The sequence below is a fragment of the Benincasa hispida genome, chromosome 7 (genome assembly GCF_027475165.1).
Source record: "Benincasa hispida cultivar pf3 chromosome 7, pf3_genome.v1.1, whole genome shotgun sequence".
NCBI classification, from domain to species: domain Eukaryota; kingdom Viridiplantae; phylum Streptophyta; class Magnoliopsida; order Cucurbitales; family Cucurbitaceae; genus Benincasa; species Benincasa hispida.
The window spans coordinates 39,199,574-39,209,897 of NC_143484.1; the positions used below are offsets into that span (position 1 = coordinate 39,199,574).

Below are 10,324 nucleotides of genomic sequence, written 5' to 3' on the forward strand. Positions count from 1 at the left end.
ATTATTTATTTTAATAAATTATTTAATATATATTTATATAATAACTACCTTATCATATAATATATATTAAACTATATGTTATATCAAATATAACATATGACATATAGTTTCTATATTGTATCAAATACAATATAACCTATAATTTCAATTCTCTCTCACTAATGACTTTTAATATAAATCACATTTATATTGAAATTTTAACTATATGAATCAAATTCATATAATTAATATTTAAATCATATTCAAATATTTACTTCCTTGATGGTGAAGCCAAAGCTCATCATATTGACAAATCCTACAAATAAATAGGATGATCAAAGCCATGATGAAATAAGAGCTTTTGAAGTTTAAATGTAGAAGCTTCTTATTGGAAGAGCCTAAACTACATGGTGCTCCTGGCCCGCATGAGCTTAAAAGGTGAACGACCAAAAAAAAAAAAAAAGAACTCTCTATTGAATCTCTTTACTCAAGCGTACATAGGCAACTTAAATAAATATAAGTTTAGTCTGTCAAACACTTAAAAAATAAAAATAAAAGTGGCACAATGACCCTATGTGTGGTACTATAAAATTGATGTTGTTCATCTCTACTGAGGGCAACACAACAAATTGAAAATGTTCATCCCTACTGGGGGTAACACAAAAATTGAAGACGTTCATCCCTAGTAAAGATGTGACACAACAAATTGAAGATGCATGTCTTTTGTATTACACTAAATAGGTTGGATGCGTACAATAAGGCCCTCGCCGGAAAGTTTAATCATCTTTCCGCTCACTCAAATAAAGAAGTAGTGTTGGGTGTTGCTTGCTTCAAGTTCAAGGCATCACTCGTCTATAGTTTGACTCTTCACCTTCAACTATAGATGTTCTTCAAAACTAAGTTTAAAAGTTTTTTTGATACTTCTTTAAATTCAGGTTCGGGGGCTTCATCGATGCTTCATCAAATTCAAGTTCGAAGGATTTGTCAATGCTTCATCAAATTTAAGCTCAAAGGTTTTATTGTCGCTTCTTCATCTTCAAGTTTAAGGCATCGCTTTATCTTCAACATTGGGGCTTTGCTCATCTGAACTGGCATTTCATCTTCAAAGTCAGGTATGACTTGCTTCACTTCATCTGCTCAAGATCAGAGGCTTCAACAATGCATCTTTAAGATTAAGTGTGAAAGGTTCGCCGTTGCTTCTTCAAATTCAAGTGCGGAGGATTCACCGATGCTTCATCAAGCTTAAGTTCGAAGAATTCATCGATGCTCCATCTTCATGCTTAAGTTAGAGGCTTTGCAATGCCATTTTCATGCTTAAGTCGGGAAGTCAAGCTTAATGCGGAAGACGAAAAGTCAAGTCCGATTTAGAGAATGCAAAATCAAGTCCGCAATGGGCTGAATGACAAGTTTGATGTGACTTCACTTCATTAAGTCTGGTCTCCCTTGGTTCTGCCTTCTACGCGAGATCAACCCCGGTTCGCCTGGTTCCAATTCATATGCAAGATCAAGTCTGGTCCGCCTTGTTCCATCTTATATGCAAGATTAAGTCTGATCTGCTTGGCTCCGCCTCATATGCGAGATCAACTCTGGTCTACCTGGCTTTGCCTCATATATGAAATCAAGTCTGGTCTCCCCTGGCTTTGCCTCATATGCGAGGTCAAGTCCGATCTGCAAGTTTCTGCCTCATCCATGAGATCAAGTCTTGTCTGCCTGACTCTGCCTCAATTGCACAATCAAGTCTAGTTTATCTTGCTTCGCTTCATCTATACGATCAAGTCCAATCTACCTGGCTCTGTGTCCAATTTGCAAGCTTTGCTTTATATGCAAAATCAGGTCCAGCTTGCTTTGCTTCATCACATCTGCAAGATCGAAGCCAACAAAACATTGAGATCAAAGCGGGTAGAACACTGAGCTTAAAGCCGATGGAATGCTAAGTCAAAGACTTAACAAAAAACCGACGAAATCCTTAGGTCGTGCACTAAGATCGAAGTCGACGGGACGTTGAGATCAAAACCAGTAAAACACTGAGCTTGAAATCGACGAAACGCTCAAGTCAATGACTCAAGCCAAATCCAACAAAATCCTCAAGTCACACACTAAGATCGAAGCCAATGGAACATTGAGATTAAAGCCGGTAGAGCATTGAGCTTGAACCGACGGAACGTTGAAGTCAAGAACTTAAGCCAAAATCGACGAAATCCTTAGGTCGCACACTGAGATCAAAGCCAACGGAACGATGAGATCAAAGTCGGTAGAGTATTAAGCTTGAAATTGATGAAATGCTCAAGTCAAGGACTCAAGCCAAATCCGAAGAACTCCTCAGGTCACACATTAAGATCGAAGCCAATGGAACACCAAGATCAAAGTTGGTAGAGCACTGAGCTTAAAACCGATGGAACACTCAAGTCAAGAACTTAAGCCAAAATCGACGGAATCCTTAGGTCATGTAGTAAGACCAAAGCTAATGTAACGATGAGATCAAAGCCGATAAAGAACTGAGTTTGAAACCGATGGAACGCTCAAGTTAAGGACTTAAACCAAATCCGTCGGAATCCTCAGGTCGCGCACTAGGCCATATCTACCTTTTGGAATTAAAACGCGTGTATTTCCATTTTTTTTTTTAAAAAAAAAGATCTTGAATTTGATTTGTCCAAATATATACTTGGGGATGAACAATCGGTATGTTTTTCATAAAATATTTATGCTTTTAAACTATTTTTGCTAAATTAAGTTGGTTGAAATAATATTTTGCTTTGGTGAACAGATTGTATCTCCTTATTAAGAATTGAAAGACAGGGAACGACTAAAGCTGAGAAGGAAGTTTTAGACCAAGATGTACATATGTTTGTGAATGCAGGTTCTAACCATGTAAATAGTCGAGATATTACAAACATATTGACCCAAAGAAGCACCGATCTGTTAGGATTGTGCCCTAAATCTCGTAGGGTCATGTAGTTTGTAATTGTATTGTATAAACATTTTATTTATTTAATAAAATATGAGATGTTTTATTTGACATTTAGTAGCATTAAACCTACAAACCAATAAACTACCATCCAAGGTTATCTTCTGTAGCTTAAATATGTATGTTACATACAGGTAGACCATGTTTAAGTGATAACTTAAATGGTATGTAGTAGATGGATAAGGTTGGATACCTTATCCTGGTGACACTACAAGTATGACCCGCTTTGTAGATGTTACAATTGTTGTAAAGTGCTACAAATGATCTTATTCCGATCATTCATGTGAAGAAATGTGAGCAGGAATATTCTATACAAAAGAGTTTGTATAAGACCGGACCACGAATTGACTAGTCTCATTATATAACGTCGTTTCTAATAGAGACTTACATTTCACCAAAATAACCATAGATGACATGACCTGAATCTTGAGTGAGTTGTGAACCCCTACTTATGAAGGTGGTCATTTGATTTGTATAGGTGAGAGTGGCCAGATCACCAACTCAACAAGCCTACCATTTTGGAGATTTGTCTGATTGGGGAGCTGGGAACACAACTACACAAGACAGAATTCACTCATTCCCCAAGGTAGGGGAAAGTAAATAAATTGCTCCCTTAAGGGCTGATTCCGAGGCTCAAATAATGTGGCGCCACACCCTTTCTTGGCCCGAGAGGAGTCTAGTCATAGTTGGACTATGATTTACTGTTCATTAGAGGGATCAGTGGTGCTTAAGGAGTTAGATGTAACGACAAGGGCAAAATGATAATTTTGGCCTAGCTGTACTTACGAGTAATTTATGAAGGGCCATCGCAATGTTGATTGGTTATATCCAATGGACATAGAAATATACCTGTAGTGCAAAGAGTACAACTGTCGGTCTTTAGTGATATGCCCGATAGCTAATGGATGTTGAGTAAATTAATTAAAGAGTTTAATTAATTATTCAAATACTGTTGGAGCTTCAAGCTACAGATCTAAGAGGTCTCCCCTTTGTAGCTTAACGGGGTATTTATGAGAATCAATTTTGGATTAATTTGAATTGTTCAAATTAATTGAGAGAATTAATTATATGTGATCTAATTATTTTGATTTAATTATAGATGATATAATTACTATTGTGTATTTGATACATTATAATATAAAGTTTATTTGAGAGGAAATAAATATATGAATATGATTCAAATATTAATTATGTGAATTGGATTCATATAATTAAATAAAATTTATATTATATATCGTGATTGAGAGAATTAAACTATATGTTATATTGTATTGGATACAATATTAAACTATAGGTTATATGTTAAATTTGATATAACATATAGTTTAATATATATTTTATGACAAAGTAGTTATCATATAAATATATATTAAAATTTTTATTAAAATATTTACAACTCCCTCCCATTTTTCTCTCTACTACATTAGTGGGAAGAGGGATTGAACAGTTTGATCTATCTTCTTCCACATTGAGTTTTTACAGAATAGCTCTGTAAAATTTATTGTTCCCCTAATCACTCAACTCTTTTCCAATCTCATTTATTTTCTTCCCTTACCAAAAAGCCAGAGCCTACACACTTTTAGATTCTCATCCCAAAAAATACAGAGGAAACCACTTTGGTAGTGGCCATTTGGAAAATTAGGGTTTCAAGTTCGTATTTTTGGAGAAGAGGATATGTGAAAAATTTGTTTTTCAATGGTGAGTTCCTATTTCTCTCTTTCTTTTATTTTTTGTTTCAGCATGCCGTGTTTTTCCATTAATTGCATAACATTTTGTTTGTTCTTTATAAATAAAACATTCTGTAAATTTTGGGATTTGGGTCTGATCCTTTCCGCTCAAGGACCTTCAATGATTCCTTCAAGACCTTATTTGTGAAATGTACAAGTTATGCAAACAATCAACAATGAAGCTTGAGGAAATATCCAGTATCTAGACTCCCCTCTGTGCCTTCTTCCATTTTTATTATCATGATATATATGTGGTTTCTAAGACAGTCCGATTCTAGCTTATGGATTTGCGAAACGTTACTTTGTCTCATTGATCTAGTCTAGTATTTTTCTTAAGTACGTGAACTTGAATTTTTTTCTGCATATTTACTTGTTCGTTTTCATTTAATTTTCTTATTTTGTACGTGTTAGGTACTGTATAATTCGTTGGATAGTTTGTCTTTGTCTGCACGTGTAATCGATGTAGAAATATATGACCACTACGATGAGGAATCATTAAAATGCATAAATTCTTTAAGTATAATCATCATAACCACGTGTGGCATTGATCTCGATAAGATCAGTGAAAAGTTTATAGAGATCGTTGAACTTTCACTCCAACGACAAATTCAACTTTTATTGCAAAGGAATGTATAAAGAATTGTTATTCAGTCATTGGATGTGAATGTCCTTTTGAGTGAAGATGAAAGTAGTAAGTTGTTTTTTCAATTAATTTTATTATTCGAGCTTAATTTTATTATTCCATTAACTCTATTGGTTTTAGCATTTAAATGTCTAGGCACAAGTTTAGTATTATGCATATATTTAAATTTTGCATGACCATGTGTGGCATAAATTTTGAGTTTTCATGAACATGTTTAAGTATAAACTTTGATTTTTCAAGCATATTTTTAAGCTTGTTCATGCTTAGGCACAAATTTAGTTTCAACATAATTTGGCACATTAGGCAAAGTATCTTTGAGACATACCAAATGTAGTTTTGACAAAAGTAGCCTTAGAACTAGATGAACAATTTGCATTCACATAGCTTACTCACCTTTTATCACTAAAGGGTCGTTTAATTTAAGGTTTTATAGATGCTCAAGAATTACGTATGCTTGGGAATAAGATTGCAGGGAATCAAATGATGATTGTGTTTGATTGTGCATGAGAATATTATCCGAATTTTTATGAAAACAAATTATCTTTGTATTTAATTTATAAAATTAATCACAACACCTCTATAAAAAAATTAATAGATTAATTGATAAACAATAAATTCAATTCAAAGTATTGAGCAAAGTTAATTATTTAATAATAAAATAATATTATTAATTAATTATAAATTACAAATATTTATAAGATGAATCATTTACAATTAAAATTACATGATTACGGATGAATTTATATAACCATGATTAAATTAATAAAACAATTAAAGTTACATGATTCCATCTCATTTTCCTCCATCCAAACGCCTCTTTAGTATATTTTCAAAATGCCTGATTAAATTTATATGTAGATTATGAGATTAGGTTGTGGAAATTAATTTCAATATATTGGTCTGACTAAATGGATCCAAATTGGTGAAGAAAATTACCTGAAGGGCCTTGGGCTGGGCTTGGTTTTGTTCTAAACCTGAGACCCAATCCAACATAGCAGTACACTCACGTGACAACGCTAGCCCTAGAAGCCACCGTGTTTTGTTCGATAATCAATCCACCGGCCTTCTCCACTTGGCAAGCTCACGCCTCCGCCAGCCTTCTGCCACTGCTCGCCGTCGACCATCCGGCATATGTTGTCCCTGCGTTACTATTTGATACTAAAGTTTGGTAGCTCTAGCCCCAGGAATTTGATCTACTTTAAGCTTTGGCTTCCCAAAACACGAAGAGTGGCCGAGGAGCAAGAACAGAGAGAAATATGAGGTTTTTGTGTGTAAAACAAGCTTTACATTTGAGGGGCTTGAGAGCATCCTCAAGTTGTCCATGGCTTTTTTCTGCCATTTCTTACTACTCAGATACTCCCTCGAAGAAGTCTAAGCTTGCCCCTTTACAGGTTTTTCACCTGCTTCTCTTCTATATTTCTCTATTACTTTTTCACTATATAAATGAAAATTATTCTACTCATGTTTTTAGATTATTGTGATCGTATGCAGGAGAGGAGAATGATAGACAGGTTTAAGGTTTATGCTAAAGGAGGTGATGGTGGAAATGGTTGCCATAGCATGCGGCGTAGTAGGCACGAACGCCATGGTCAACCTGATGGTACCCTTTATTTACGTGTCTAATTAACCACTTAGTGTATAGTTATCATTTTGGAACGATGGGCAAGGTAGATTAAAACATTACCCTTACCAACTATAGCTAGGACTAGGAATGGTTCATTACAAGAAAGAGTGACCAATGGCATTATAATTATATGAATAGAATGTGCAACAAATATATCCTTTATCAAATTATCTAGGTTTAAATACTAATTTGATTTTTGTACTTTCAACTTTGGTTTATGTTGGTCCTATAGTTTCAAAATGTCCATTTTGATCATTATTCTTATCAAAAGTGATTATTTTGGTTCCTTCATTTTTATTCTTATTTCATGTTTAAGGGATCAAGGTGATCACTTTTTAAAAGTATATGGATGAAAATGAACCAAAGTTGAAAGTATAGGATCAAAATGAACCAAAATTAATAGTATAAGGAGCAAAATGAATCCTTTGAAAAGTAAAGGGTCGGAAAAGAACCAAAATTGAAAGTATAGGATCAAAGTAGTATTTAAACCAATTATCTTCTAATACAAACAAATGGGCATTTTATGGCCTTCCTTTTAAGCTTCCTATACCACTGCATTATTCAACTCTGGATAGAGTTTACTTGTTAGTTATTGCATATATACACAGACACACATTTTGATATTGTGAGTCTTCGAACTAGGTGAACGTGAATCTACAACCAATTGATTTCACATTGCTGTTCTTGAATGTTGCCTTTCTAATTGACGCAGGTGGAAATGGTGGAAGAGGGGGTGACGTGATTTTGGAATGTTCCAAGTTTGAATTATCATATTGTATGTTACACTCTTCTTTATGTTCCTGCTAGAAACATGTCGAAAATGAATGATAAACTATCTTCATAGTTATAGAATTACGATATCTATCAATATTCCTAATTTCCTACCATCTCTTGCAGAATGCAAGTAGAGGAGGACATGGATCTTCGAAAAATAAGATTGGAACTAAGGGTGCAGATAAGGTCATCCATCTCCTTCTAATCTGTATGTGTGCGTCTTCATTGTCTTGTTTTGTTTCTTAATCGTTCATATTTTTCATTTAAACTACAAATTTAGTTCCTAATTTTAGAGGCTATCTGTTCCATCTATAAATTTTATTAAGTTTCAATGTGTCCCTATATTTTGGATTATGATTGTACATGTAGTTCTTGACGTGTTTATTGAACAAATATCAGCTGTTTTGGCACAATGGTGTAGTGTGGACAAATTGCAGAAAGAAGTAGAAGGTTTGGATAAATTAAGAGTGATATATTTTACGGAAAGTTTTTTATGTGTTCCTTTAAAAAAGGATAGGTTTATACTGACCTAACATCTATCTATTTTGTCATACTAAATTCGTCAGTATCTATTAAATAAACATGTTAGTAACTTAGTCATCTTTTAGTTAATACTTAATACTGCCAGTAATAGGAATTATAGTTCAAAATTTATATACGTGATTGAAATTTTTTATAGTTTTAGAGAGCCAATAGATTATCCAATCAAATCTAGGGGCTAAATTTGTAGTGCAAACGATATTATCTGTTGGCTATTAAATCATTAGGATCCAACTCTACTGTGGTGTGTATTTCAGTGATAGATTGTTCGAGTACCAATTGGCACGGTCATTCATCTTGTTGAAGGTGAAGTTCCCAGTGTAGTGAAACATCATTCTTCAACAGATTTAGACCCTTGGCAGATTCCTAAAAGACTAGTTGATGATCTCTCTAGTTCCTACTAGAAGTCTCTTAAATGCTCTAACAGAGAAAAGGAAGTCGATTCGACATTTAAGACTACTCTCTTGTCGTGTATAATAGTGAAAATAATGTTAAAGATTCGCCATTGAGGAGGGAAACATTTCTCAAGTTTCTGCATTTCCTGACAGTTCTATTCATGATGAGATTGGAGAAAGCGAAGGAATGATGTACAATGTTGCAGAATTGACTGAAGAAGGTCAACGGATTATCATTGCTCGTGGAGGGGAAGGTGGTTTGGGGAATATTCATGAACACAGTTTCAAAGAAGCCTAAAGCCTCAATGCATACGGGGCAAAAAGAAGAGTCCTTAAATTCTAACGTATCTTAAATCAACGAGTCCAACAGATAAGCTGGTTCTCTTTGTAGTGAGGTTGTGCTTGTTTTAGAACTTAAAAGCATTGCCGACGTGGGTTTCGTTGGAATGCCAAATGCTGGGAAAAGTACTTTGCTCGGAGCCCTTTCCAAAGCAAAACCAATAGTTGGTCATTATGTTTTCACAACTCTTAGGCCAAATTTGGGAAACCTGCATTTTGATTTATCAATCACAGTAGCTGACATTCCAGGTCTTATAAAGGGTGCTCACAGAAATTGTGGACTTGGACATTCATTCTTGCATCACATCGAATGCATGAGGTCCTAGCGTATGTCTAGACTTGGCTACTGCTTTAGATGGTAGAAAAGGGATACCCCATGGGAACAACTGAGAGATTTAGTTTCAGAACTTGAATGCCATCAGAACGGGTTATCAAATCGGCCATCCTTAATAGTGGCTAACAAGATCGACGAAGAAGGGCCCGAGGAAGTGTATGAAGAGTTAAAGTCTAGAGTGCCAGGAGTTCTCATCTTTCCTGTTTGTGCTATTTTGGGAGAGGGTGTATTGAGGAGCTTAAAGTTGGTCTTAAGAACCTTGTGAGTGGTGATACGTCTTGTAGGCTTAAGGTAGATGAAATTATTGTTGATTAGCCATTATGTGTTTGAAACGTACCATTTGATTCCATTGTTGCATTGTAGAGATTATTGAAGAATGAATAGATATATTTATGAAATTTGCTCAGAGACCCCAGAATTTTGTATAAATTAATAAAAAAAAATTATGAACGAATCATTATAAATAAAATGTAAAAGTACCATTTTAGTCTTTGTACCGCGAAGTTTGTTCAATTTTAGTATTTGTACTTTTAAATGTCCAATTGCAATCTCTACTTCAAGAGATCTTAAATTGAGTCTCCTTCGAGTCAGATTTAATTTTTCTTTTTGTTATTTAGTAGTATTATTATTCTAAATTACGAAATTGTATTTGTATTATATTTGTTTGCAGAAAATTATTATTATTATTATTATTTATGCAATTTATTTACCTTTTAAAACGATTCAAATATGTATAAAACAATGATTTTTATAAATAAAAAAGAACTTGACAATAAAATAAGAGACCATATGATATGACAGTTAATGGATAAACTTACCAAAAAAAATATATTTTATAATAAATAACTTTAAAAATGATTCTTCTAAAAAATAAATTGCATTGTTGTGCAATTTAAAATAAATAACTTTAAAAAATCTTCTATTTTGCTTTCTGATTTGGTTAGTTTTTAAGTTAGAAAAAAAAATATGTCTAATTTCCAAAATTAGGTTTGCCTTTGTGAGGA

The 10,324-nt window shown here is 34.0% G+C and overlaps 1 pseudogene across 1 annotated transcript; it reads left to right on the forward strand.

Moving 5' to 3' along the window:
• Window positions 1–6,342: 6,342 nt before the first annotated feature.
• On the forward strand, window positions 6,343–9,728 carry LOC120080364 (putative GTP-binding protein OBGM, mitochondrial; annotated as a pseudogene). The gene is made up of 5 exons (XR_016530676.1): window positions 6,343–6,705; window positions 6,806–6,914; window positions 7,651–7,713; window positions 7,836–7,898; window positions 8,516–9,728. The product of XR_016530676.1 is annotated as a putative GTP-binding protein OBGM, mitochondrial (transcript).
• Window positions 9,729–10,324: the final 596 nt, after the last annotated feature.